Here is a 26,658-nt window from a genome sequence, read left to right on the forward strand (position 1 = left end):
AACGAGGAATTAAAGGCTGAGTAATATGCATTATCTCATCTCCCATGGAGCACAGAAGCTGGTAGAAGAGGAAGACATTAATCAAACCATCATGTAAATCTGTAATTACTCTATGTAATCAAGAACCTAAAGCTAAAGCACAGGAAGCTAAAAGCAGTTTATGAGAGGGAGACTGGAAGTAGTCTAACATACCAGAGAAGGCTTCCCTAAAGAATGGAGAATAAAAATAAAAGTGAAATGAGAAGTGCCTATTTCACTTGTGAGGTCAATAGATAGTGGATAAACACTATTAGTTTTTCCTAACAAGAGCAATGACAGTTGAGAAAATAGTCCTAACCCAGGTTTCACTGAACTAATAAATAAAATGGCAGGTGAAAAAATTCAGATGAGTTGGTATCTCTTTCCAAGAAGCTTGACTCTAAGGAAGGGGAGGGACAAAACCTAGAAGTGAATGTGAATTTGAAGAAACAAGAGGAATATGAATGCTAATGAGAAATTAAAGTAGGAAAGTGGATGTTAAAGATACAATATTAGGAAGTGAAAACTGACAAGAGACCTCAGACCAACTAGGAGGAAATGGAATCCACAGCCCAAATGGAGAAATCAATCTTAGATTACTCTTTTCATTGTATCAGGAGGGAAAGAAAAAAGTATGGTTTGAGCTAAACTTTAGGAATGCAGTCAAGAATTAGGTTCTTTCTGGGGCGCCTGGGTGGCTCAGTTGGTTGAGCATCCGACTTCAGCTCAGGTCATGATCTCACCATTTGTGAGTTTGAGCCTCACGCTGGGCTCTGTGCTGTCAGCTCAAAGCCTGGAGCCTGCTTCAGACTCTGTGTCTCCTTCTCTCTCTGCCCCTCCTCCATTTGTGCTCTGTCTCTGTCTCTCAAAAATAAATAAATGTTAAAAAAAAATTAGGTTCTTTCTGATAAAATTCAGGTCCTACAAAAGTAGAAGGCTTAGTCCTATGTGCTTAGCAGCCAAAGTAGTGTTCTAAAGAAGACAGGACAGTTAGAGTGATGAAAAACTAGTATTTCACCAAGTAGATGAAAGATGAGACAATGGAGCAGGGGTATTGTTAACAAAATGGTTTTATCATACATAAAATCAGATTAAAGAACCAAAAAGAGGATGGGGTGAAATACAAAACTCCTGTCACTAACTCCTTCAATTTGTTCATTGACCGAGATCTATAAAGACATACGACATGCCAAGATCCATTCCAAGTATTAAAAAGTAAAGAAATGAGCAATTTCAGTAAGGTGAAGAATAAATGAAATGGGACAAATGTAACAGCTTTGGAAAGATTAGCTGAAATTATGATCTAAAACAGATTTTAAATTAAAGTTACAGATGTTCTCATTTGGGAATGGCTAATTTAAGCATCAGAAACAAAAGTGGTTGAAGGAAAAAGACAGTATGTTGACTCACGTAAATTAAAAATCCAAGAGACAAGATAGTTAAATTCCAGAGGCCCCAAAGCTCAAATATCAGGACTTGGCATAACTCCTTTCTTGCATTTAAATTATCACTCTTTGGTTTCCTTTCCAGCTATAACAGACAGCTCAAACCCTTTTCTTCAAAGAAAAATGAACACAGGAAGCTCAACCTCCTATCCTTTTAATCATATGCAATAAGAAATATCAAGGGTCTTTCCCAGTCTTCCATGAATATTGTGATTGAAAGTGATTGGACCAGCTTAGGTGAGGCTAAACCAATCATGTCCTGAGGAGACAGCAATACTTTAATTTCCATGGGTGTTCTCTAGGCAGAGAACCACCAAGAAAAATGGACTTGGATCGCTGAGAGGAAAATGAATGAAATAAAACAGACTATTGTAACTAGAAGAATTAGAGGGTGGGGAAGTAAACAATGGATAGCCACTATAGAGACTGTTTTACCAATATTTCTAATATTAACATTTCTTCTTCTATGACCAGAGTATATGGCTAAGATGGATGAGAAGTGAAAATAATTGGAACTGAGAAAACCAGAGAAGTGTTGGTTCACCAGTTGAAATACTCAGGTAACCCAGGACAATAACATATCTTGAAAAGGAATAATAGACTTCTATGTGCCAAAGGGTTCTAAAATAAAAGTGAATGAGAAGGCTAATGGGTAAAATAAAAATTGGTAGAAGAGGCAAAGCTAGATAGCATAAGCCTACCATTATTTTTCTGAATGTTATATCCCACACATTGCCAAACACCATTTTAATTGGTCTTAAATATTATCCTAGGAATAATGCTTGCTTTAAATTTCATAGCTAGTTTAATGTTCTTAAATGTTTTAAGAAATTAAACTACACTAAAAATACTCAAAGTAGTTTAAGATTTATAACAATTTATCTAATATAGGACATATTTAATCTTTGTGTTATTTTAATTGAAGTATAGCTTACATATATTAGTTTCGGGTATACAGCATAGTAATTCAGTAATTGCATATGTAATGCAGTGCTCACCAATACATGGTACGTGCTTACAAACTTTCACTATAGTTACTACAGTATTAGTTACTATATTGGCTATGTTGTACTTTTTATCCTTGTGACTTACCTTGTAACTCCAAGTTTGTACTTCCTAATACCCTTCACCTATTTTGCTTAATCCTCCACTCTCTTTCCCTTTGACAACTACCACGTTTTTTTTCTCTTGTATTCAGGAGTCTGATTTTAGCGTTTCCACATTTAAGTGAAACCATGTGATAGTCATCCTTCTCTGACTTATTTCACTTAGCATGATACCCTCTATGCCCATCCATGTTGTCACAAATGACAAAATGTCAACTTTTTATGGCTGAGTAATATTCCATTGTGTATGTGAACCATATCTTCTTTATCCATTCATCTATCGATGGATATTTAGTTTGTTTCCCTAAATACCATTATAAATAATGGTATATATTATACATTATGCTACAATAAACATAGGAGTCGATATATAATTTCAAATTAGTTTCTTCATATTCTTCAGGTAAATACCCTACCCAGAGGCCAAATTGCTGTCACAGGATATTTCTACTCAATTTTTTTGAGGACCCTTCATACTGTTTTCCATAGTGGTTGCAACAACTTAAATTCTCACCAACAATGCACAAGAATTTCCCCTTCTCCACATCTTCATCAACACTTGTCATTTCTTGGCTTTTGGATACTACACATTCTGATTGGTGTGAGGTAACACCTCATTGTGGTTTTAATTTGCATTTCCCCAGTGATTAGTGATGGGTGAACATCTTTTCATGTGTCTGTTGGCCATCTTTGTATAGCTTTTTTTTTTTTTTTTTAATATCCATTTAGGTCCTCTGCCCATTTGAAAAGGATTATTTGGGGAGTTTTGTGGGGAGTTGTAGGACTTCTTCATATATTTTGGATTATCAACACATCAGATATATGGTTTGTTAGTATTTTCTCCCTTTCAGTAAATTGCCTTTTTGTTCTGTTGATAGGTTCCTTTTGCTGTACAAAAACTTTAATTTCAATGTAATCCCAATAGATTATTTTTGCTTTTGTTTCCCTTGCCTGAGGAGACCTATTCTAAAAAATGTTGCTAAGGTTGATATCCAAGAGTTTACTATGTTTTCTTCTAGGAGCTCTAGTGTCAGGTTTCACATTTAGGCCTTTAATCCACTGAATTTATTTTTATGTATGGTGTAAGGAAGTGGTCCAGATTCGTTCTTTTGCAGGTAACTGTCCAACATTCTTAGCACCATTTGTTGAAGAGGCCCTCTTTTCCTTATTGTAAATTATTGCCTTTTTTGTGGATGATTTGCTATACAACCATGGGTTTATGTCTGGGCTCTATATCCTACTCCCATGATCTATGTGTCTATTTTTATCCCTATAAATGCTGTTTTGATTACTATACCATTGAAACATAGTTTGAAATCTGGGATTGTGATACTCCAGCTAGATTAGATTGTATGTATCTAATCTTCTTTCTCAAGATTACTTTGGATATTTGGAGTCTTTTGTGGTTCCATACAATTTAAGGGTTATTTTTTCTGATTTTGTGAAAAATATTGGTATTTTGATGAGAATTACATTAAATCTGTACATTCCTTCAGGAGTGTTAAAAAATTTTTAAAAAATATTCCTTCAATCCACGAGCATATGTCTTTCTATTTATTGTGTCATTTCAATTTCTTTCATCAGTGTCTTAAAGTTTTCAATATAAGCATTTCAATGCCTTAAATTTATTCCTATTAGTTTTGATGCAACTGTATATTTGATTGTTTCAATTTCTTTCTGCTAGTTCATCAGCAGTGTGTAGACACAATAGATACCTGTATATTGATTTTATCTTGTAATTATACCAAATTTGTTTATTAGTTCTAATAGTTTTTTTTGTGGAATCTTTAGGATTTTCTATGTATAGTAACCTTTGGATGCCTTTTGTTTTTCTGGTCTGTTTGCTGTGGCTATGACTTCTAGTACTATGCTGGATAAAGTGGTCAGAATAGACCTCTTTGTTTTGTTCCTGATCTTAGAGGAAAAAGTTTCAGCTTTTCACCATTATGATATTAGCTGATATTATGATATTAGCTGTAGAACTGTCATATACAGCTTTTATTATGTTGAGCTACTTCCCTTCATACCCACTTTGAGTTTTGCCAAATGCCTTTTCTGTTTCTATTATGTGATTTTTATCATTCATTCTGTTAATGTGGTATATCACAATGATTTGTGGATATTGAACCCTCCTTTCATCCTGCATTAAAACCCATTTGATCATGATACATGATCCTTACAGTGCATTTTGATTTTGGTTTTCCAATATGTTGTTGAGGATTTCTGTACCTACACTCATTACATTTATTGGCCTATAGTTTTCTTTTACATATTATCTTTGCCTGGATTTGGTATCAGGGTAATAATGTCCTCTTAGAAAGCATTTAGAATCATTCCTTTGCTCTTTTTTTTTTTTTTTTTTTTTTTTTTTTTTTTTTTTTTGAGGAGTTTGAGAAGACAAGGGTTTAATCTTCTCTACAGGTTGGGGAGAATTCACGTGGAAGCCATCCAGTCCTGGAATTCTGTTGTTGGGATTTTTTTAAATTACAGATTCAATTTCATTACTAGTAATCAATCTGTTAAGGTTTTCTAGGTCTTCTTGATTTAGTCTTGAAAGGTATGTTTATAGGAATTTATCTCCTTGTAGGTTGTTCAATTTGTTGACATATAATTTTTCACTGTGTTCCAATAATTCTTTGTATTTCTGTGGTGTTGGTTGTGACCTCTTTTTAATTTCTGATTTTGAGTCCTGTTTTTCTTGATTAGTTTGCCTAAAGGTTTTTCAATATTTCTTATCTTTTCAAACAACCAGCTCTTGATTTCATTTTTTTGTTTTTATGTCTCTTTACTTAGTCTCTGATCTGTATTATTTCTTTGATTCTTCTAACTTTGGGCTTTGTTTCTAATTCCTTTAGGTATAAACTTAGATTATTTGAGTTTATTCTTATTGCTTGAGGTAGGCCTATATTGCTACAAAACTCCCTCCTGGAATAGCTTTTGCTGCATCCTAAGGTTTTAAATCTTCCATTTCCATTTTCATTTCTCTCTTGGTATTTTTTATTTCTTCTTTGCTTTCTCCATTGACCCATTGGTTGGTTGGTAGAACGTTATTTAGTCTCCATGTGTTCGAGGGTTTTTTTTGTTTTTTTTTCTTGTAACTGACTTCTAGTTTCATAACATTCTGGTTGGGAATCATGAGTGGTATGATTTAATCTTAAATTTACTGAGATTTGTTGTCTAACATATGACCTATCCTACAAAATGTGTTTTAAAGTCCCCTACTATTACTGTATGACTATTTCTCCTTTTCTATCTGTTAATAGTTACAAGCTTTCATGTTGGGTTCATAAGTATTTACAACTGTTACTTCCTCTTACTGGATTGACCCTTTTAATATATAACACCCTTCTCTTTCTTTCATCACAATCTTTGTTTTAAAGTCTATTTTGTCCAATATAAGTAATGCTACCATTTCCCTTGCATTTATATGAAATTTTTTTTTCTCTTTACTTTTAGTCTATATATGTCTTTAGGCTTGAAGACTTTTGTAGGGCAGCATATAGATGGGACTTTTTCTTTTCAATCCACTAATGATTTTTGATTTGAGCACTTAGTCCGTTTACATGTATAGGACATACTTATTGCCATTTTGTTAGTTTTCTGTTGGCCTTTGTAGCTCTTCTCTGTTCCCATCTTCTCTTGCTCACTTATCTTTATATTTGATGACCTTCTTTAATGTTATTCCTGGGTTCTTTTCTATTTTTTTCTGTGTTATATGCTTTTGGTTTGTAATTACCATGCCTTCCGTACACAATACTCTGTATGGATAGTAGTCTATATTAAGTTGATGGTCATGTAAGTTTGTATGTATATCAAACGCTCGTTTTTTATTCCCCTTTTCACCATTGACGTATTTTATGTTGTATTTTATATCTTTTTTTTTTTGTATCAACTAATTTTTTTTTTTAGGCATAATTTCACTATTTTTGTCTTAACCTTCACACTGGCTTTTAAGTCTTTTAAGTGATTCATCTGCTACCTTTACTGGATGTTTGTTTTTACAAGTGGAATCTTTTCTTTCGTAACTTTTTTCTTTGTTTTCCACTTGAAGTCCCTTTAACATTTCTTGTGAAGCCGACTTAGTCGTGAACTCCTTTAAGTTTCATTCATCTGGAAAACTCTCCATCTCCTTTAATTATGAATGATAGCCCATGCTGGGTAGAGTTATGTTGCATGGTTGTTGTTATTTTCCTTTCACCACTTAATTTATCATGCCATTCCCTGATGGCCTATGAAGTTTCTACTGAAAAATCCCTCCATCTCATTGGTTTCCCTTGTATATAACTGTTAGCTTTCCTCTTGATGTTTTTAAGATTCTGTCATTACAATTTTTGTCATTTTAAATTATGTGTCTTGGTGTGGACTTGAATTCATGTTGTTTGGGATTCAAGGTACTTCCTGGACCTGGATGTCCATTTCCTTCCCCAGGTTAGGAAACTTTTCAGCTATTTTTTCAAGTAAATGTTCTGCCCCTCTCTCTTATTCTAAAACTCTCTATAATGCAAATGTTGTTATCCTTGACCTTGTCCCAGAGGTCCTTTAACTTCTCATTTTTTTTCTTTTTGTTACTCAACTGATTGCTTTCCACTACGATGTTTTCCAGATTGCTGATGCATTCTTTGGCATCATCTAATTTCCTACTGATTCCCTCTAGCCTATTTATTTCAGTACTGTATTCTTCAGCTCTGACTGGTTCCTTTTTGCATTTTCTATCTTTTTGTTAACATCTCAGTGAATTCATCCACTATTTTCTGAAGTCCAGTGAGCATCTTTACGGTCATTACTTTGAACTGCTGATCAGGCATCCTGCCTATTTCCATTTCATTGGGGTTTTCTGAGATTTTGTCTTATTCTTTCATTTAGAACATAGTTCTATGTCTCATTTTGGCTATGTGTTTATTACTATCTATAGGTAAAGTCAACTAGATCTTCTGGTTTTGAAAGTAATAGCCTTATGTAGAAGCCATCCTGTGGTGCCCAGCAGCACAACCTTCCCAAGTCACCAGAACCAGGTGCTCCAGTATTATCCCCTGTGTAGGTCATGTGTGCACTCTTGTTGTGGCTGAGCTACAACTGCTGTGAGCGCACTGGTGGGTAGGGCTCGCCTCTGGCACTGCTAGCTGTGAGGCCCATCTGTACCTACTGCAAGTAAGGAGGATAGGGGCTAGTTCTCTGCTTCCCTCCTGCAGGAGTCATTCTGGAGAGGCAACCTCCAGGCCAGGACTATGGGGGGAATGCTAGGGTGGGGCAAGGAGTATTAGCAAGGCAGACTGACAATGTCAGAACTGGCTCCTATAAGCATGCAGCCAGCTAAGCTGAAGGAGGCCAAAAAAATGGCACCCACCAGCATCTCCATTCCTGGAAACAACTCCTGTAGTTCCCAGACAGCACACATGCTAAAATTGTCAGATCTTTTTCATATGTAACCCAACCTTTTTCAAACTGCTGTTTCACTGCTGGGTCCCAGAGCAAGTGATATAGCATGTTAGCCTTTGAAGAGGACACACTTGGTTTATTACAGCCCTCTAGTTCTTCCAGAGGTAAGCCCCGGTGATTTAAAAAGGCAGGCATTAAGGAGGTTTGTCCTCCTGATGCAGATCCCCAGCATAGGGCTTCATCCCTTGCCCCTCCATGCCATCTGCTTGTGGGACACCACATGGGCGGTGTGGTTCCTAGCCACATCTCTGCACCTCCTACACTTCTTGATTTACCTTTCTCCCTGTCTTTAGCTGTGGACACTCTGATTTGCTGGTTGCCAGGTCATTTTCAGGATGACACGTAGTTGTTGTGCCGGCATGTCCATGGTTGAACCCAGGATCCTTCTACTCTGACATCTTGCTTTGTGCTTTTAATATTTATTTCTGTCTCTCTCCACATTAAAAATACTACTTTCTAATTCTTATATGTAGTCATCTTTTCTAACCTTTTCAACATTTTCAAAATTATGAAATCTCATTTTACACGGTCTTATATACATGCATACATATACGAGTCCAAAAGATTTGTATTTGTAGAAAAAAATATTTTTTCAAGGAATCTCGATGATTATACATTTTACAGTAAAAGAATAAAATAGGTCTAGAGTTGACTTTTTGAGAAATGGAAATTATGGGAAATCTCACTCAATTTCAGTCTTCACTAACACTAATTTGTGTCTAATCTGGAACAATGTATTTTAGATTTGGTGCTTTTAGAAGATCTTATTCATATTAATTTTATACAAGATTATACTATTACTGAAAAAAATAAGTACCCACTTCAGAAGAACATGAAATGAATCAGTGAAAGAAAAAGGGCTCCCTGCTTGACCAACCAACTTAGATCATTCAAGGACCTTACTAATAACAGTTGGTTTTCTTTTTTTTTTTTTTTTTTTAATCATAAATAGCTTTTAGTTAGAAGTAAAGCGTTAAATCTTTTTTTCTAATTTTTGGAAATAGGAAGAAAAACCAACTGTAGAAATTTAGGTAGAAACAACAACAGGAAACATCCTGAAGCTATTGAAACCAAGTCCCAGGCATTATGCTATTGCAGTGATTTAGTGAAATCATCATTACCATATCAAAATTGCCGTCAGATTATTATTAGATGTACGAGATGTATGTTTACCTTAGCTTGTGAGTCGTTATGACTGAATGGGTACTTGGCTGCCTGTCCCCTACCCCCTTCTCCTCACTTCCTCCCCCTGCTGTTCTAGGTCAACAGTTTATTGTTCTATAATAATGTTTTCATATTTCAAAATCATTATGTTTGCCAAGAATCAAATTTGCAGTAATGAATCTGCACTTGTGGTATGAGCATTTTTTTGATTTACAAACAAAATGTTCCCTAGTGAAATAGACAAAAATAGACCTTTTTGGGGGTGGGGGCAGGACAATAAGGGCTTTCTTTCTAAGGAAGAGTTTAGTCATGAGAACTGAGTGAACTGATTTTCAAAAACTGATCACATTTCTCTACTTCTTGACATAAACTTCTAATGTAGCAATGCATACCAGTTAAGAGCCCCCTTGCAAAGCAATATTTTACCATTTTGCTTTTAAGACTATGATGGCCATCACAAACAGCAACAAAAGCACTTACGTACTTTCAGTAATTCTTAATGTCAAACCTCAGAGACACAGTGATATTAACTTCATTTATTTTTTTTATTTTTTTTAACATTTATTTATTTTTGAGACAGAGAGACAGAGCATGAACGGGGGAGGGTCAGAGAGAGAGGGAGACACAGAATCTGAAACAGGCTCCAGGCTCTGAGCAGTCAGCACAGAGCCCGACGCGGGGCTCGAACCCACGGACAGTGAGATCATGACCTGAGCCGAAGTCAGACGCTTAACCGACTGAGCCACCCAGGTGCCCCAATGTTAACTTCATTTAAAGAAAATGTATTTTAGATATTCTTGGGAACCAGGAAATCTGTGCAAATTATATACTCTAGCATAGTTCACATGAAGAAACGACAGAGAGAAGGTATTTAAAACACCAAAAAAAATAGGGATTACAGTGAATTTTTTTTTTTTTTTTTAACAGAGCATGTATGAGTACATTCTTATTTATTTGTCCTAACCTCCAGTTTTGGACTGTTTTAGGGCAACTGAGAAAGAAAGATTTTGGTGGAAATGGAGGAAGAGGAAAGGAAGGTATATAAGTCTACCCCATGACTTGCCGGAGTTTGAAGCATAGAGATTTTGTTCTTATTTAGATACTTCACCTTTGAGGCTACAAATTTATTCATTAAACCATACTTACTATAAGCAGCTCCAAATAAGGACAGAAAACACAGTACCTGCTCTCAAGTAGCTCAATGTCTGAAAGGGGGTCCAGAACACTGAAGAAAGGAAAAATTATTCAACATAGAATACAAAGAAAAAAATGTTAAAACAGCACACTGATGTGCAAAAACCTTAACACAGTTTGGAACACAGAACTGTGAGTAATTTTAAGAAAATATTAGTGAAAAGTAGGGGAGCACTTTTAATGCTCTGTTTCTATTTTTTTTAATATTTTATTGAATTAAAAAAAATTTAATGTTTTTATTTTTGAGAGAGAAAGAGAGCTCACGCATGCAGGGGAGGGGAAGAAAGATAGGGAGACAGAATCCAAAGCAGGTTCCAGGCTCTAAGCTGTCAGCACAGAGCCCTATATGGAGCTCGAACCCATGAACTGGGAGATCACGATCCAAGCTGAAGTTGAACAAGCCATCCAGGCGCCCCTATTTTATCTAATTCTAAAAAAAAAAAAAAAAAAAAAAAAAAAAAAACAAAAAACAAAAACAAAAAAAAACTTTAAAGGCCAAAAAAACCACAAAAATCAAAAAAAATTCTCTTTTAAAAAATGACATTTTTATTTCCTTTCTCTCATAAACAGAGAATAAGAATTCATTTTTTGTAACATGACCACAATACCAATAGCACAGTGAAAAACAAAATACCAAAAATTCCTTCAAAACCATCTAGCTGTGCTACAGAAGAATTTTGAAACAGGATAATATGAGTCTGTTTTCTGCGGTAGTGGTAGGAAAGGGAAAGTTACAGTGGGGTGGGGGCAAGACTAGAAGACAGTAATCTAATAAAAGCCTAATGAGATAATCCTTGACAAACATGTATGCCCAGAAGATGCTTGGCTTCTAGTTCAAAAGCTCCCATGTGGGAGTCTACATTTAATTTACTGTACTCATTCATACAAATATAGTAGCTAACTCTCCTTTTATTAAAGAGGATTGATTTTAACAAAATTCTCGTCAGAAAGAAATGATTAGGATTTTCAGAGGAGGACCCTCTGTAACTCAAATTTTAGCAAACAAGAATTCTTGCCTCTTATGTTCCCTATATTAAAATATGCAAACTTCTAATAGTTAACCCTTAGTTATAATTGAGTCCTTTTACATAAAAGTACAATAGCTTTAAGGTCTTGAAACAATGACAAATGGTTAATAGTTAATTTCTGAAAAAAATCTGCTCCAAAGGGAATTTCTAAGAGTTGTGGTACAGGGATACAAACAAGGAAAAGGAAGTAAGGGAGGTCAGTTCAAGAACCACAGGTGTCTCATTATTCTCAGTAATACCCTACCCAAAACTGACCTGATACAGACCAATAAACTAGAACTGAGCAGTTCTTTACACCCATTACCATGTTAGGGACTTAAGGACACCCTAAGGACCCTAAGAAGCCTCGAATACATTGCCGGGTATCACCCAATAACTTCTATAAACAAAAGCTTTCTAAAGTGGGCAATAGGGACAATCCTGGAAATGAAAAGATATGGATAATATGTGGCAAGGATGGTTAATGGCAGAGGAAATATTGTTCCATTCACTCTGCATTAGTGAAGATGCTTCTGGTAACTAAAGCAAGGGTTTTTACCACATCTAGTTAAATCAGTCCTTCCAAAACTAAAGTCCATAGATCAGTGTTGATCTGTGCACTACTTACCAACCTTCCAGGAGTACAAAAATTGTTAATGACCAGTTGATGTTGCCTCAACAATGAAATGTGTAATTAGCATTGACAAATGTTTGGGGTTTATGTTTGTGTGGGAATATTTTCTGGCTTGTGTGGGAGTATAATCCAAAAAGAAAATGCAAGGACAGAAAACTATTCTGAAGTAGTTACACAAATTAAGGAGTTTACACCAGAAGGTAAATGACACACTGCTTCTGTCACTGAAAAACAGTACCTTACTAAGAAAAAATTAAAAGGGACAACATCATACTTAGTAATTGAGCAAAAGATGGGAATCCTGTAAATCACATAGTATGTATCAAACGAAAGATCCTCTTCATCATACGATTATCTGGAAGATGACTGTCAACACCAATATTGCCTACTCACCTCAGGTTTATCACAGGGCATGTTCTGCTGTAAATGTTTCAAGTATGAAATACATGCCTAGTTTTTCTCAACGGTTATAACTTGTTGGGTGCCCAACTTGTAAAGATGAGAATTCAACACCTACACTTGTTGGTCATACATTTTCGGTACTTTTAATTGCCTTAGTATGTCTATACAATTACAGAATAGATTAATTTCCATGGTAGATAAGGACTAAAGAGGAAACAATAACAAGTAAGAAGTATGAGAGGACAGAGTTTCTACTGATTAGTGTAACAAGATCTATAGCAACAATGTAAAAATCATCAATCAAGTAGGTGATTATTCTGACACTTTATATCTGCAAAAGGTTTTAAAACAAAGTGTTTTTTTAAGTTTATTTATTTTTGACAGAGACAGAGGGTGAGCATGAGCTGGGGAGGTGCAAAGAGAGAGCGCCAAAGCAGGCTCCAGGCTCCAAGCTGTCAGCACAGAGCCTGACACAGGGCTTGAACTCATGAACTGCGAGATCATGACCTGGGCTGAAGTCGGACGCTTAATGGACTGAGCCACCCAGGTGCCCCTCCAGAAGGTTTTAATACACTTTACATTTTTGACAAAGAATTATCAGTTTTATTTTCCATCCCAAAAAACCTACACATAGGAATTTCACAGATCTGGAATCAACTTCTTAAATCAAAAGTCAATTTAAACTGAACTATATTCTTATAGGGTAGGTTGTTGGGATGGCTATTGATGAAGTATTCAAAGTGATTTTTGAAAATTATAGATCACTTGTTTCATTTTGGATAAAAGTTAAAAAGGATATTCTGAACTTGCTCAAATTGCTTTACATTTCTTCTTCTATTCCTATCAACATAGTGTAGGACACTGCTCTTCCACTGACCATCATTAAAATTTGGATACAACACAGGGCATTATCCCTTGTAAGGAACAAGTTTGTCAAGGCCGTCTAGATTCTTTCACAAGAAGTGCATCCATCACAATAACTAAGAAACCCAATTGTGCACAAAGGTGTTGACAAGGAGAAATCCTTATTTCCTTCATAACTGTTTTAGCTATGATTGCACAGTTAGGTAATAGTGATTTTCTGTATTAATCCCCAAAGCATCATTTTTAGTATACAACACAAATATCTGCATTATCTTTTCTCCTGTTATGTTTGTCCTGAGCATGTTTATTGGAAATTTTAGATCTACTGAATCAAGTAATAGACTGAATAGGAGATCTTTAGTTTTTTTATTTCATACTTCTGGTAATCAATTTTAGTGTGTCCACAAAAGTACTGTTCCAGGAGTGGAGGGAAAAAAGTTGTTCATCACTTCCAAGAGTTACAAAGCACTTGTTTATTTAGACCATCCATTTCCCCACCCACATACTTCTCTGCTTCATGTACCTAAGAACATGTAATGTTGTCAGAAGCAAAAAGAAAAAAGAGCTGGATTATCATTTCCTTGTATGATGTACTTAAGATTAAGGTATCACATATTTGGCTGTGTTCTTTTTTGAGATACTGACTCTTATTTTGTCTTTTGCGTTTCACCTTCTTTTTCCATTCCAAGCAGAGACTGGAGTCCTTAGCACTTACTTATTTCTGATACTTTTGCTGGGCATAAAACAAAATTTATTTTCAGTCAAGTTTCGTTTTGGTAAAAAAATTAAACTCAAAATTACTAGGCCAGGCGTCTCCCATCACAGAAAAGAGAGAGAGGGTACCTTTAAGTGGAGTAAAAAGCAAACCCCATTAAGCAATGAAGGTTAGAGGAACAGAATTGAAGATATAGCCAAAAAAGCAAAAAAAAAAAAAAAAACATACAAACAACAAGAAAAAGAACCCTAAAATGTAACACCCTAAGTAGGCAAAAATTACATTATCAGCCCACATCATTATATTGTCTATTCACAGGTACAGGACTGTTGGCTGGCAGATAAATAACTAGATATGTTGGAAGAGGCCAAGATACTAGTTTGACTTTTCCTCAAGATCTAAAAGGGCTAAGTATCTGCCATTTTAGATGACTCAACATATTAATTTTAAGCATCGATGAATACAGAACAGTAATCTTTTCTTTCAACACGCATAGCTGGTATCCCAGGATTTATTTACACTGTAGTAAAGAGGATTCTGGTGCTGTGTGGACCTGTGGTACTCTATTTGACATTGTGTGTGTGCGCGCGCGTGTGCGCGCACATGCATGCGCCAGCGACGAAGGGTAGGAACACAGAAATTAAGACACACACACACGCACGCGTGCGCGCGCGTGCACACACCCACACACACACACACAGTTCAACCACAGAATAGTTTGAACTTCTAGTTTTGTATAGAAACACACACACCTCGGTTGAATGGGCAGTTCCCCAGAGGGGCTACAAGAGGAGTGACCATTTTTCATGAAATGTTCTTCCCCAAGTTATCACTTCCCCAATCTGTAATGTTCTTCCAACTCCACAATGAATACACCAGCCACATCGCAGGGCAGCTTTTGATCCTTGATTCCAATGCCCAATTCTCTGGTAGTATACCTATATAATGGAGTGGATTCAATTCTGAATATATTCATTTTGAAAGAGAAAAATTGGAGCTAAGGATATAATACTTAATGAGCCCCTTTATGTGCCAGACAATGAACAGGACATTTTATATATTTGATTTCACTTAATGAGCAGATGGCAGATGGCTTAGCCATTGGAATCGTTTGATAATAAAAGCGTAGTAGAGAATTAAGGTTGGAAGTCTCAAAAAATCAAATCATATCAAAAGCTGTAAGTTTTTCCTTCACCTCTTAAATTAATTCAATTTATGTTGTGGCACCTAACTAATATGCATATAATGACTTTGTTTTGGTCAATGTAAAGACTAATTTGCCTGAGAGATTAGTATTGATTCATGCAGAGCCATGATCAATATTGAAATATGAGGATTAGTTGTTTTTAAAATACGTAACATTATTGACCGTATTAGGTTAAAACTTCTGAAATATACAATATATTAGAAATAGATATTTTGAAGAGAAACCATTTTAAAGTTATAGCAACAGGAAAGATAATAATCCGTTTAGTTGCTTCAAAGACATTTTTAAACACCTCTGATCTTCCTTCGAATTTTATCCTCCAAGCTTTCTCTGAGTACAGGTACTGACAGGGGTTCTAAAGGGGCTGACTGAGGAGAGAACCAGGTAAACTTAAGTCCGTCCTCTCCTTCACGGTGACACTCAGTGTGAACACAACTTCCCTGTGGTCTGCATCTCTACATTTATAAGAAAAGAAATGCACTTGGGAAAAAGGAAACATGTAAGTAGGAAAGAAGGTGGGATGCCATAATGAGATCAACTCCTCAGAATACTTTGTCCCAAAATCAAAGAAGGTAATTTGAGGTAGCAAAAGATCAAGACTACCGACTCCCAGTCATAAGTTCCATAAGTGCCCAGAAACTCCTGAGTGTTAGGGGTCCCAACAGAGGCCCCTCTGTGAGAGGCCAGTCAGGTAACCACAAACACCAGAAACCCACCCGGAAGTTGCCACAGTATTTGTTTTTGGAAGTTCTTTTCAGAGTGGGGGGATATGTTGCCTGAAGACTATAGTTTTCTTCATAAGGTTAAAGATTAAACATTGTCCTCAACAAAGAATATTTCTGAATCTTTTTTCCATACAGTTTGAAATATGGCCAATACCTCTTAAAATAAAACATCTTGTCCGTTTAAATTCTACCACCTTTTGGGGCGCCTGGGTGGTGCAGTCGGTTAAGCGTCCGACTTCAGCCAGGTCACGATCTCGCAGTCCGTGAGTTCGAGCCCCGCGTCGGGCTCTGGGCTGATGGCTCGGGGCCTGGAGCCTGTTTCCGATTCTGTGTCTCCCTCTCTCTCTGCCCCTCCCCCGTTCATGGTCTGTCTCTCTCTCTCCCAAAAATAAATAAAAACGTTGAAGAAAAAAAAATTTAAATTCTACCACCTTTTTTTTTTAAGTTTCTCAAGTCAGTGTGCTAAGGTTGATGAAAAGGTAAATCACAGGATAGAAGCTCAATTAATTAAGGCTTTATGTGAAAAATACTGAGAATGGTAAGATCCCTATTACTGCTAAACAAAAAAATCAGGATTTGGCTTCTTTTTAGGTTGTTTTACAGTAACTAAACCACACCCATATGTATTTACTGTTCACTTTCCATTTCCGACGCAATGAGAGGCTCTTTATATATAGTAACGTATTTAATCCTCATCTCTACCCTAACGAAGTATGTGCTATTAGTTCTTATGCAGAAAAAAACTAAGTCGGAGACTACCTTAGGAAACCTACCCAATAGAATCCAGCAAAAAAATAACCAAAGTGTGATTCAAACTCCCTCAGTTTGGCTTTGTAGCTCTTTGCCCTTAGCAGCTATGTCACACCCTATTTATTGAGTTTTCCTTCTGTTGGCTGGAGCTTGCCTAAGTTTTTCCAAGTTGTCCCTTGTTAGAAGGCAAACAAGATAAAAATAGAACCCATGGACTGAATTAAACATAAAGGAGAAGCGTGATATAATTTTAAGACCTTTTTAAAGTATCTTCTGGCATAAATCAGTAATTTTCCAAAAGTAGAATTATCTAGGCCAGCCTCCCCAAAACCCAATGGAGTTTTTCAGAACCACACTCTCAATGTCCATAAGGTTAGTAGCAAATAGATATTATTAGACACAGCTAATTAAAGAATAGTTAAAATGTATTCATTTTTATGTAAATAATTCAACAAAAACTGGCAATTCAGAGTTGTGAACCGGATGAATACAAACTATGCATCTTTGATTAAGATTTGCATAACTCTGTTTGTAATGAGTCAATTTTGGAAGTGCTTTCTGCAGAAGAGTAACTCGGGGAGAAAACAGTGCATAAAAGAGAGCAAATACCACTATGATGCTCAAGTTGGAGAAAAGTAGGTCATGCTTTCATACTAAGCAATCTAACAGTATAGAAATCTAAAAAGCTGTTTATGTACATAATTTATAAGCTAATTTCTTCTGCCACTTTTTCAGAAAGAGCTTTAACAGGGAGTGAAAGAGCTCTCAGGTTCTTATCTTTTTTTAAACCCCAGGATTCATTCCTCTCATTGGTGAGGTATTTAAAATTCTTAAGCATATACTATTTGCATTTGATTTATATCTCTGTCAGAGACATGTATCTTATGTTCTCTTAGTATTTTCATTGGTCTAGTAGTTTTATTTACTTGCCACATATTTCATGAGTTAATCGGATGGTATCTAGGTGAAAACAGGAAAGAACACACTGCCGGGTCTGGGAATGTCACTCCTTGAGTGATAGTTTGGCCTAACTAAGACAGAAAATTTCTTGATCAACGTCTTTAAATTTGAATAAAAAATATGTTGAGTTGTTTCTGCTACAAGATGTTAAGCTGGGCTTTCAAAGTGAAGTTCTATACAAGGATTTATTATGAGGACCAAGATCAGTGAAAGGACTCCTAAATCCCTCAGTCACACTGGATAAAAGTTTAGAGTACTTTTCAAGAATGGAGGGATGGGAAGCACCATGTCCCAACTCTAAGTCAATGAAGTGGAGCTGGAGTAAGGAAGGAGATCCATTTGACAGGTGTTTAACCTCAAAAATGCAAGATAAACACCTGGTTATCTTTTTTAATGAAAGAACAAAGGAGAGGTAATCCAGTAGGGATCAACTAGTAATCAGTTTTAGGGAACAAAAATGTGTCAAGATATCCCACAGACCAAATGCAAGCCACATAAATGAAGGCACAGGTATGGGGTCATCTAACTTCCCTTCCATCAAAGCCTGTGGAAGAGGTGTAAAGATCTCAGCAACAGAACCAGCACAGCCAGCATGAAGTTTCATCAAGGGAACTGTTAAGTATGCCGGTCTGGAAAAGCCACATATTTTAGGATTCCAACTATGTAATATCTTGGGAAAAGAAAAGAATATATGAAAACAAAAGTATCGGTGATTTCCAGGGATCAGGGAATAGGCAGGGATGAACAAGTAGATCACAAGGGATTTTGAGGTCAGGCAAAAGATTCTGCATCATATGGTAATCGCCAATATATGACATTATCTATTTGTCAAACCCACAGAAGAAACAACAGAGTTAACCCTAAAACTGTGAGATTTCATTCACATGCCAACATTCTTTCAGCAATTGTAGCAAATGTCATACAAATGCAAGATGTGAATAGGGAAAACTGCATGTAGATGCTAGAAGAGAATTTGTGGCAATCTCTCTGTCCATCTACTTAATTCTTCTGAAAAACTCAACTGCTCATATAATAAAGTCTATTAGCTTCTTTAAAGGTATCTTGAAAAGAAGACAGCTAAAAGTTTAAGAAACCAATCACAAAAGAGTAGGAGAGGGAGGAGAATGAGGGAAGAAAAAAGGAATGAATAATGTTTGAAGGTAGGAGAGTGAAAATATTTGGAACATGATCATGGTGCACCCAGAGATGAATCCTTTCAGCAATGAGATAATCCATCTTGCTATTGGCAAAGAATTCCAAGATTAGAGGTTAAGAAGCTGCCATGAGTGTTACTCTTGACAGTTAAGTCACAATCTGTCCTTAAGGATACTTTTGTCAACTTATTTTTCTTAAGTTTATTTATTTTGAGGAGGGGGAGGGGCAGAGAGAGGAAGAGAGAATCCCAAGCAGACTCTGCACCACCAGCAGAGAGTCAGAAGCTGGGCTTGATCCCACGAACTGTGAAATAACCTGATCTAACCTGACCACGAACTGACCTAAGCTGACATCAAGAGTTGGATGCTTAACTGACTGAGCCACCCAGGTGCCTCAAGGATACTTTCTCTATGCTTCTAGCTACCAATATTTGTAGGGATCTTCAATTATCCTAATATTCCTTCCCCAAATCCACGAATTTACAAAGTAGGATAGAAAAACTAAACACCACTATCAAATATCTAAGGGAATAATGGATAACCTCTAAACCTATTACCACTCAAATCTCCCCCTTGAATGTTAGTCCCTCGTGTTCATCATTCAACTTCTCTAATGTTCAGTCCCTCAAGGAGTGTCAACTACAATGTTGAAAACATGGTGCAGATAAAATTTAAATCAACTAGAAAGTAAAACAGAAAATGTGACAAATTAAGTGATTTTGGAAAACAGAATTAGATGGAAAGTGAGACAAACAAGGGGGCACTAGAGTTAAATTGAAAACTAAAGAACCACCCATTGAGCTAAGCTTCAGAGAAGAACAATTTAAAAAGCAAAGCGTTAAGATTTTTATCAAAATGGGTAATACCTGTTTTATGGTTTTTTTAATGTTTATTTTTGAGAGAGACAGAGACAGAATGCAAGTAGGTGAGGGACAGAGAGGGAGACAGAGTCAGAAGCAGGCTCCAGGCTCCAAGCTGTCAGCACAGAGCCCACGCGGGGCTTGAACTCACGAGCTGTGAGATCATGACCTGAGCTGAAGTCAGACCCTCAATCGACTGAGCCACCCAGGCACCCCTTGTCTTTTTTTTTTTTTTAAGGGATTCACATATTGACTGAGCTACAGTACTCCAAGTGAAAGGATGAGGTCACATGGTCTTATTTTGTTTGGCAAAACCATGGTAAGAAAATACCTCAACTACTGTAAATAAAAAAATAAGTACCTGCATAAATTTTTATTTTTTTCAGACAATGTCCTACTAAGATCTGCTCCCCACCCCCCTTTACATACTATGACATTTTGATTCTCATTTTTAAGTTTATTTATTTTGAGAGAGTGTGTGAGAGCAGTAGTGAAAGCAGGGAAAGAAGCAGAGAGAGGGGGGGAAGATAATCCCAAGCAGGTTCTGCGCTGTCAGCACAGAGCCTGATGTGGGGCTCAGTTATACCAACTGTGGGATCATGAACTGAGCTGAAATCAAGAGTTGGACATTTAACCACCTGAGCCATCCAGGCTCCCCAACTCTTATTTTTATAGATTTAATTGTAGTGGACTTTTTATGATACAAGTGGCTTTTGACAAGATTACTACAAGCACTCCCATACTTGTTACCACTTGCCCTATTCACAAACTGCTAAGATGGAGAAAAGAACGTGTCAAGTATCTTGCACTCGTTCTGCCCTACCTTCAAGTCTCTGACCTCCTAGTTAGTCAATGTTGTTCCCTCCCAAACAGCTCTGAGTTTGACTAGTCTAAGCCTACAGATAGTCACTTGGGTTTCTCATTCTACATGATACTCACAACTATCTTTGAAATATTAATAGTTACACACACTGACCAAAATTTGGACACATCCCTGAAGTATTTGAGAATTCAGTATCCTACAGCATGGATCCACACTGGAGTTCCATTATATTTACTTAACAACTCATTTCTCTACAATATTTTAACATAAAAATTTCATACTGATTACCTCCCATCTTTATTTCTAACACTGTGTTTGTCACTACTATGGGCACTGAAATGAACATAGGAGAAGTAGAATATGGTATCCATGCCTAAGGGTGGTGCATTCTGGTTGAAGTTCCATTTTCATGATTTACACATATAAAAAAGTAATCATAGTTAATTGTAATTTAAATTCTTTAGTTATTTACAATTTAGTAAAAAGAGTGAGGCCTACAGCAGAATAATCTAAAGGACACAATCAAAAAATGTACAGGACTGATGTGACGCTTTATAGATGTTTAAAATAAGAAAATATGTGTTCATCAACAGATGAATGGATCAATAAGGTGTAGCATATATACAATATGATATTATCAAGCCATTAGAAAGAAGGAAATCTTGCTGTTTGCAACGACAAAGATGGACCTGAAAGGCATTATGGTAAGTAAATTAAGTCAGATGCAGAAAGGCAAATACTGCATGGTACCCCTTATATGCGAAATCTAAAAAAGTCTAACTCAAAGAAAGTAGAAAAAAATGGTTGCCAGGGGCTGAGGAGTGGGGGAAATAGGAGTTGGTTAAAGGATACAATCTGTCAGCTATCAGATATCCAGGACCTGAGGATCGTGCATAGAATGGTGCCTATAGCTGGTAACACTGTATTGTAGAACTGAAATTTGCTAAGAGACCACTTAAATGATCTGCCATGCACACCAAGATGAATATATGAAATCATAGGTGTGTTAATTAACTAGATGCACGGAATCCTTTCATAATGTGTATTTTATATACTTAATCATGATGTACACTTTTCATATCACATAATTTTAGGTCAATTGTATCACAATAAAACCAAAGAAGAGGAAGGGAAGAAAAAGACTCATGTGCTCAACCATTTGAAAAGCAAAAAAAAAAAAAAATTCATAATTTATAAAACACCAAGAGGTACATAAATATACACACACACAACAAAATAGCAAGAATAGAGAATGTTCTAAAAAAATTTTTTTTTAAATACAGAGGTAACAGTAAATGTTGATAGTTTATAAGAGCAATGATGTGAAGGCCTGACATGAATACTATGCCATTAGGAAACAAGGGATACAAAGAAAAAGGAGAATATATGCTAAGTCCAGAGTTTTCATTACATTACTTCTTTGCTAAATTCTTACTTTAAAAAGATGCCATTATAAAGAATCTGTTTTTCAAATTTGCAATATGTGACTCTGTTCAAATAAGTACGGTTAATGTCTTTCTGTCCCTCCAAGAGTTAACTTATACTGTCTCTTCCATAGTTTCAAGCCTAAGACCTTTTTGAATCTTAACTATTAAATTATGTAATTTTATAGAGCATTCTTTTTCAAGAGATAAATATCTTGTATACCATTCTCAGCTCTATTTAATCTCAGACTTTGAATTTTCTATCTTGCCCGTCTGTCCTCAATGACAGAAACCTTTATCTCTGTGTTCTCTCATCTATACAATTCCCAGCTTGCAGATACCCATCTACCAGGAGAAGATTATTTTTCTCATTCCTACTCCCTGACCTTCCAACATGCTAGTGCCAACAGAGGAAAAGAAATAAAGATGACTTTAGGCCATGTTTATTATGAGAATATTAATTTTTCTTATTGTTTTTCTCCATTTCCTACCGCCTCACACCTTTCAAGAATAAAAAATATACCTCTTCTGCCTAAGCTTTTACACTTTTTCTCAGTAAAATGTGGTTTAAAATGCACATATAATAACTTAGGTTTTATCTCTCCAGATATTTGCAGTTATAAACATCTATTGCTGTTTTAGCAAGATGATGCCTTAGAAAAGGTCTCTAAAGGATTTTGTATTCTTACGAGATCATAATATTTTATAAAGCCTTTAACATTTATATTTTAACTTAAAGGAGTTTCAGGATTATTGTTATGTGTCACAACAGTTAAAAGTAGGTTAAGTACTATTTTCAAACAACACCTATTCTCAAAAATACTTGATTTTACAATACACTCTGTCTGAAAAGGTTCTTGGGCAACATTACTTATGCCTAAAAGATTTGTGATTATTCAAAATATTCCATAGATGTTACTACATTTTTCATAACTTAACACACACACTGGATATTCCAGAGATGTTGAGTGACTTTGCATGAGCCTCTAACCCTGCAGCTGTCCCCAGTCACATGGACGAAAGCCTTAATTGCTCATTCAGAATTCTTTATTTCTAGCTCACAAACACATTTCCTTCCATTTTATGTGAATCTATTATCTAATATTCTGAAGAACTCTCATAAAATGTGGACTTGCACATTGGGAGGATATCTCTTTTATATTTTGGCATCCTTTTATTGAAAACCAAAACTTTTTGGGTTGGAATTTGATTTGGGGGCTTATTTGCTAAGGTTAACTTGCAAGGCACAGGTCTGAAATAACCGTGACCTTTTGTTTTTCCCACATCAACAGATCCTCTCAAGTCTCAACATTTGTAAAAACTGCCACTGGGGAACTCACAAATTGCTTCAGTCTATGATAAGACAGAACTCCTCTTTCTGTTTAGGTCTTGGCAGGACAAAATGTAGTTAAGCCCATCTGGAAGTGTTATTTCTGAGGTTGAGTTTCCATAACCAGAGCACAATTAAAGACTAAAGAAGCTTCTCGTGATTTTTGAGCTGATTAAGAAATAAGACTGTTCTGCAGGAAAATTCAAAAGTCAGTAATTGACACTTAGGGAACAGACAGATCATTTGACATTAGGGTTATTACTGCAATTATCAAAAACTATTTCCTGTTTGCAATACAGTCTAATTTTACACTTCAACATAAGAAAATTTTTGCAGTTTCCAAATTAAAATGAAGATAGCTGTTTTGCAGATGCTACCTTCATTGGGAAAAAAAATCTTCATATATAAAAATGCTTTACTGGTCCACTACTTGAGAGGTTCTTAGAGAATCTTCATTTGGAAGAAGTTATTGTGGTTTTTCCCCTTAGCTCCCTTCATAAACAAAGGCAAGTATTTGGCAGTGTTGGTAAAGGCTCCATGTAAAACAACTGCTATTCCATTTGTCTTGTTACCACTTTTCCAGCTCCTATTTTAATTATTTGAACTATGAGAATCCTATGAATACATTTATATGAATTATGAGCAATAATAACCTGCCAACTAGTTTAAAGAGGGAGTCCTCGCTAAGTAATTTGTGCAAAATTACACAGCTACTAAGCAACAAAGGGAGGACTCCTACCTGATCTTCAGTCAATAGTCTTAACCACTACACTGGCAGCTTCCGGCATGTAATTTTTAGTGTCCTTTGGAGAAAAAAAAGTTTTTTTGACTATCATGTTCTGGTTCACAGCTTCGTCATCATTATTCATCAAATAAGTTTGGGAACAAGTAACCTAATACACACAATGACAGATGTTCATGTCCTGTGTTGGTCCCCGATTAACACTTGTACACACTGTGTTTGAGCGCCTACTTACAAGAGCCCACCCAACTTCACCTAACAAGATGGCTCAATGGAGTCAAGAGCAAACCTGTAAATGCCTCTTATCATCTTCTATCAAAATATTACTTCTCTCTCCCTCATACATACACACACTTCTATATATGCTATTTATATACCCACACATGCATAATTTATTCTTAGAAAAGTTAGATTCCTATCCAGAGAATTTATGGAAGAAACCAGAGAGAGCAAGAGGTGAAAACTTAGCACAGGAGAACTAGAAAACATCTAGGGCCTGACAGAAGGGGGTAGAGGGTGGTGAAGAACCTACCCTGTAATTAACATTTGTTGATAATTATTTTGTGCTAGGCAATATTCTAAGTGCTTTATATGTATTAAGTCATTCAATCCTTATAGCAATGCTTTAAAAAATGTGTGAATACCATGGCACTTCACAAAGAAAGAAACTGAGCCTCAAAGAAGGTATGTTGAAAATCACAAGGCTGAAAAATGAAGCCAAGGTTTGCATGCAGTCTATCTAGTTCCAGAGTCCACATTTTCCACCATTAATGGCCTACTGTTTGTCTTTAAGAGTGCAACATCCTCCCAATATGCGACATATAATTTTCTAGTGTGTGATTGAAGACTGTATCATGTTGGTAACTGATTTATGCTAGCAAGAACCCGGTCACTTTGTGATAAACTAATAATGATCACAAGTTAATGACTATGCAAGTTTAAAAGAACCAAATTTAACTCTGGATTCTTCAACTATTACTAGAAGATTACCCAGTTCACTCAGGCCTTAAAAATAGTTAAGACAGTTTAGCCACAATGTTTAAAAATATTTACACATATTTCAGACTCTTAATATCAGATTCTGATCATCTAATTAAGTACTTAAGTCCCACAATTTCAGTCTGATGGTTTAATGCACACACTGAAAGACACCTAGGGACAAAATAATAAATGGGAGAAGTTTATTTCATGATGCATTTTACAGCCAATCTCAGGAGCTAGCATGGATGAACCACCATCTACCCTTTACTTAATGACCCAAATCTTCCCTCAAATACTCCTGATGATTTTAACATCACTATACATTAAACAGATGAAAATTCCTATGAAACTACTGAATGTGTTTTCTATTTGTCTGTAACAGCAGCATTCACTGTTACTTACCTACTTTCCTATCAAGTCTGTCACATGGTTGGTTAAATTAAGAACATTTTTTGCCCAATACAACAAGTGGTTAGTTTAAATCATGGAGATTGAAAAAAATTTTAAAGGAGTTGAAGAGTGGATGAATACCTGCAAAATTTCTAAACCTTATAAAAATTTCCAATAACTTCTAAGGAAAACAGAATGGTTATTTTATTCAGTGTTTGATATCAAAATGTGTTCATTTGCATCACACAAGCATTAACACAATCATTTGTGGTATAAAACAGAAGGCTCCATTTTAAGTCAACAAATTTATTATTTTCTATAAGTTTAGATTAAATATAGCCTAATTAGAGTTTAAGTATTTTTTAAATACTATATTTTAATTCAACCACAATCTGTTTGACTCCTTCCAAATGGGTTGCCAATTTTGCCATTATCATTTATTAAACACTTCATTTATATCTATAAAAAAGCTCACAAACAAGTTGGACTTTTTGCTAACAAATGAATTTGTATGCATATATAGTGCTGTACAGATTATGGATGAATAGATCATTTTTAGTATATAATCCAGTAAACTATCAAACTACTTAAGAAATACGGTAGACCATGGAATAAATTTAACCAACACCAGGTAAGTCAAAACTACTTTTATTTACAGAATCTGAATATTCAAGTACATATAGCAGCATATAATAAAATCCTTAGTATGTCAAATCCAGAAATTAAAGTTATAAAATGAATCCTATTAACAATCATTTTAAAAAGAATGATGGTTCAAATTCCTTAAAAGTTTTCATTCTACTCAACAAAAGCTTGAATCCAGACAATGTTGAAAAAACCTGAGAATTAAAATAGATTCTTCCAAGTTCTACCAAAGAAGGAAAAAACTATTAATAAATACTACCACTTGTTTTTCCCCAGATAACTTTTAAATGTTCTCTCACCTTTCTGAACCAGTTTTAAAGCTCTAAATCAACTAATTTACATAAAGGATTTAAAAATATCATTTTCTATTGCCTTAGTAAGACCTATATTAAGCTATTCTACAAACCACTTGTGTAAAATTGTAAATAAACTTTCAAAATGATTTCAGGCCAAGCCTTTCCCCAGAATCAGTAAAGCATATAAATCCTTCTCCTACCATGTGTCAGATCCTATGAATGGACATTTTGAAACTTCTCCAATTTGATTTCATGTGAAGGGGAAACAGTCCCCTCCTTGATAAAGCCTCCCCATCCATTCCTCTATGCAAAAGGGTTGGAAGCTTGGGGAATGTGGCCCAAACAAGCCTTCTCCACAGGTCTCAATGTTCTCATCAAACCTCTAG

At 35.7% G+C, this 26,658-nt stretch overlaps 1 protein-coding gene across 2 annotated transcripts in view; it reads right to left on the reverse strand.

Annotated features, from left to right (window-relative positions):
* THSD7A (thrombospondin type 1 domain containing 7A) overlaps positions 1 to 26,658 on the reverse strand; it is a 664,277-nt gene that overhangs the window by 635,344 nt on the left and 2,275 nt on the right. The window lies entirely within an intron of this gene.

Source organism: Felis catus, chromosome A2 (genome assembly GCF_018350175.1).
Source record: "Felis catus isolate Fca126 chromosome A2, F.catus_Fca126_mat1.0, whole genome shotgun sequence".
Taxonomy (NCBI): Eukaryota; Metazoa; Chordata; class Mammalia; order Carnivora; family Felidae; genus Felis; species Felis catus.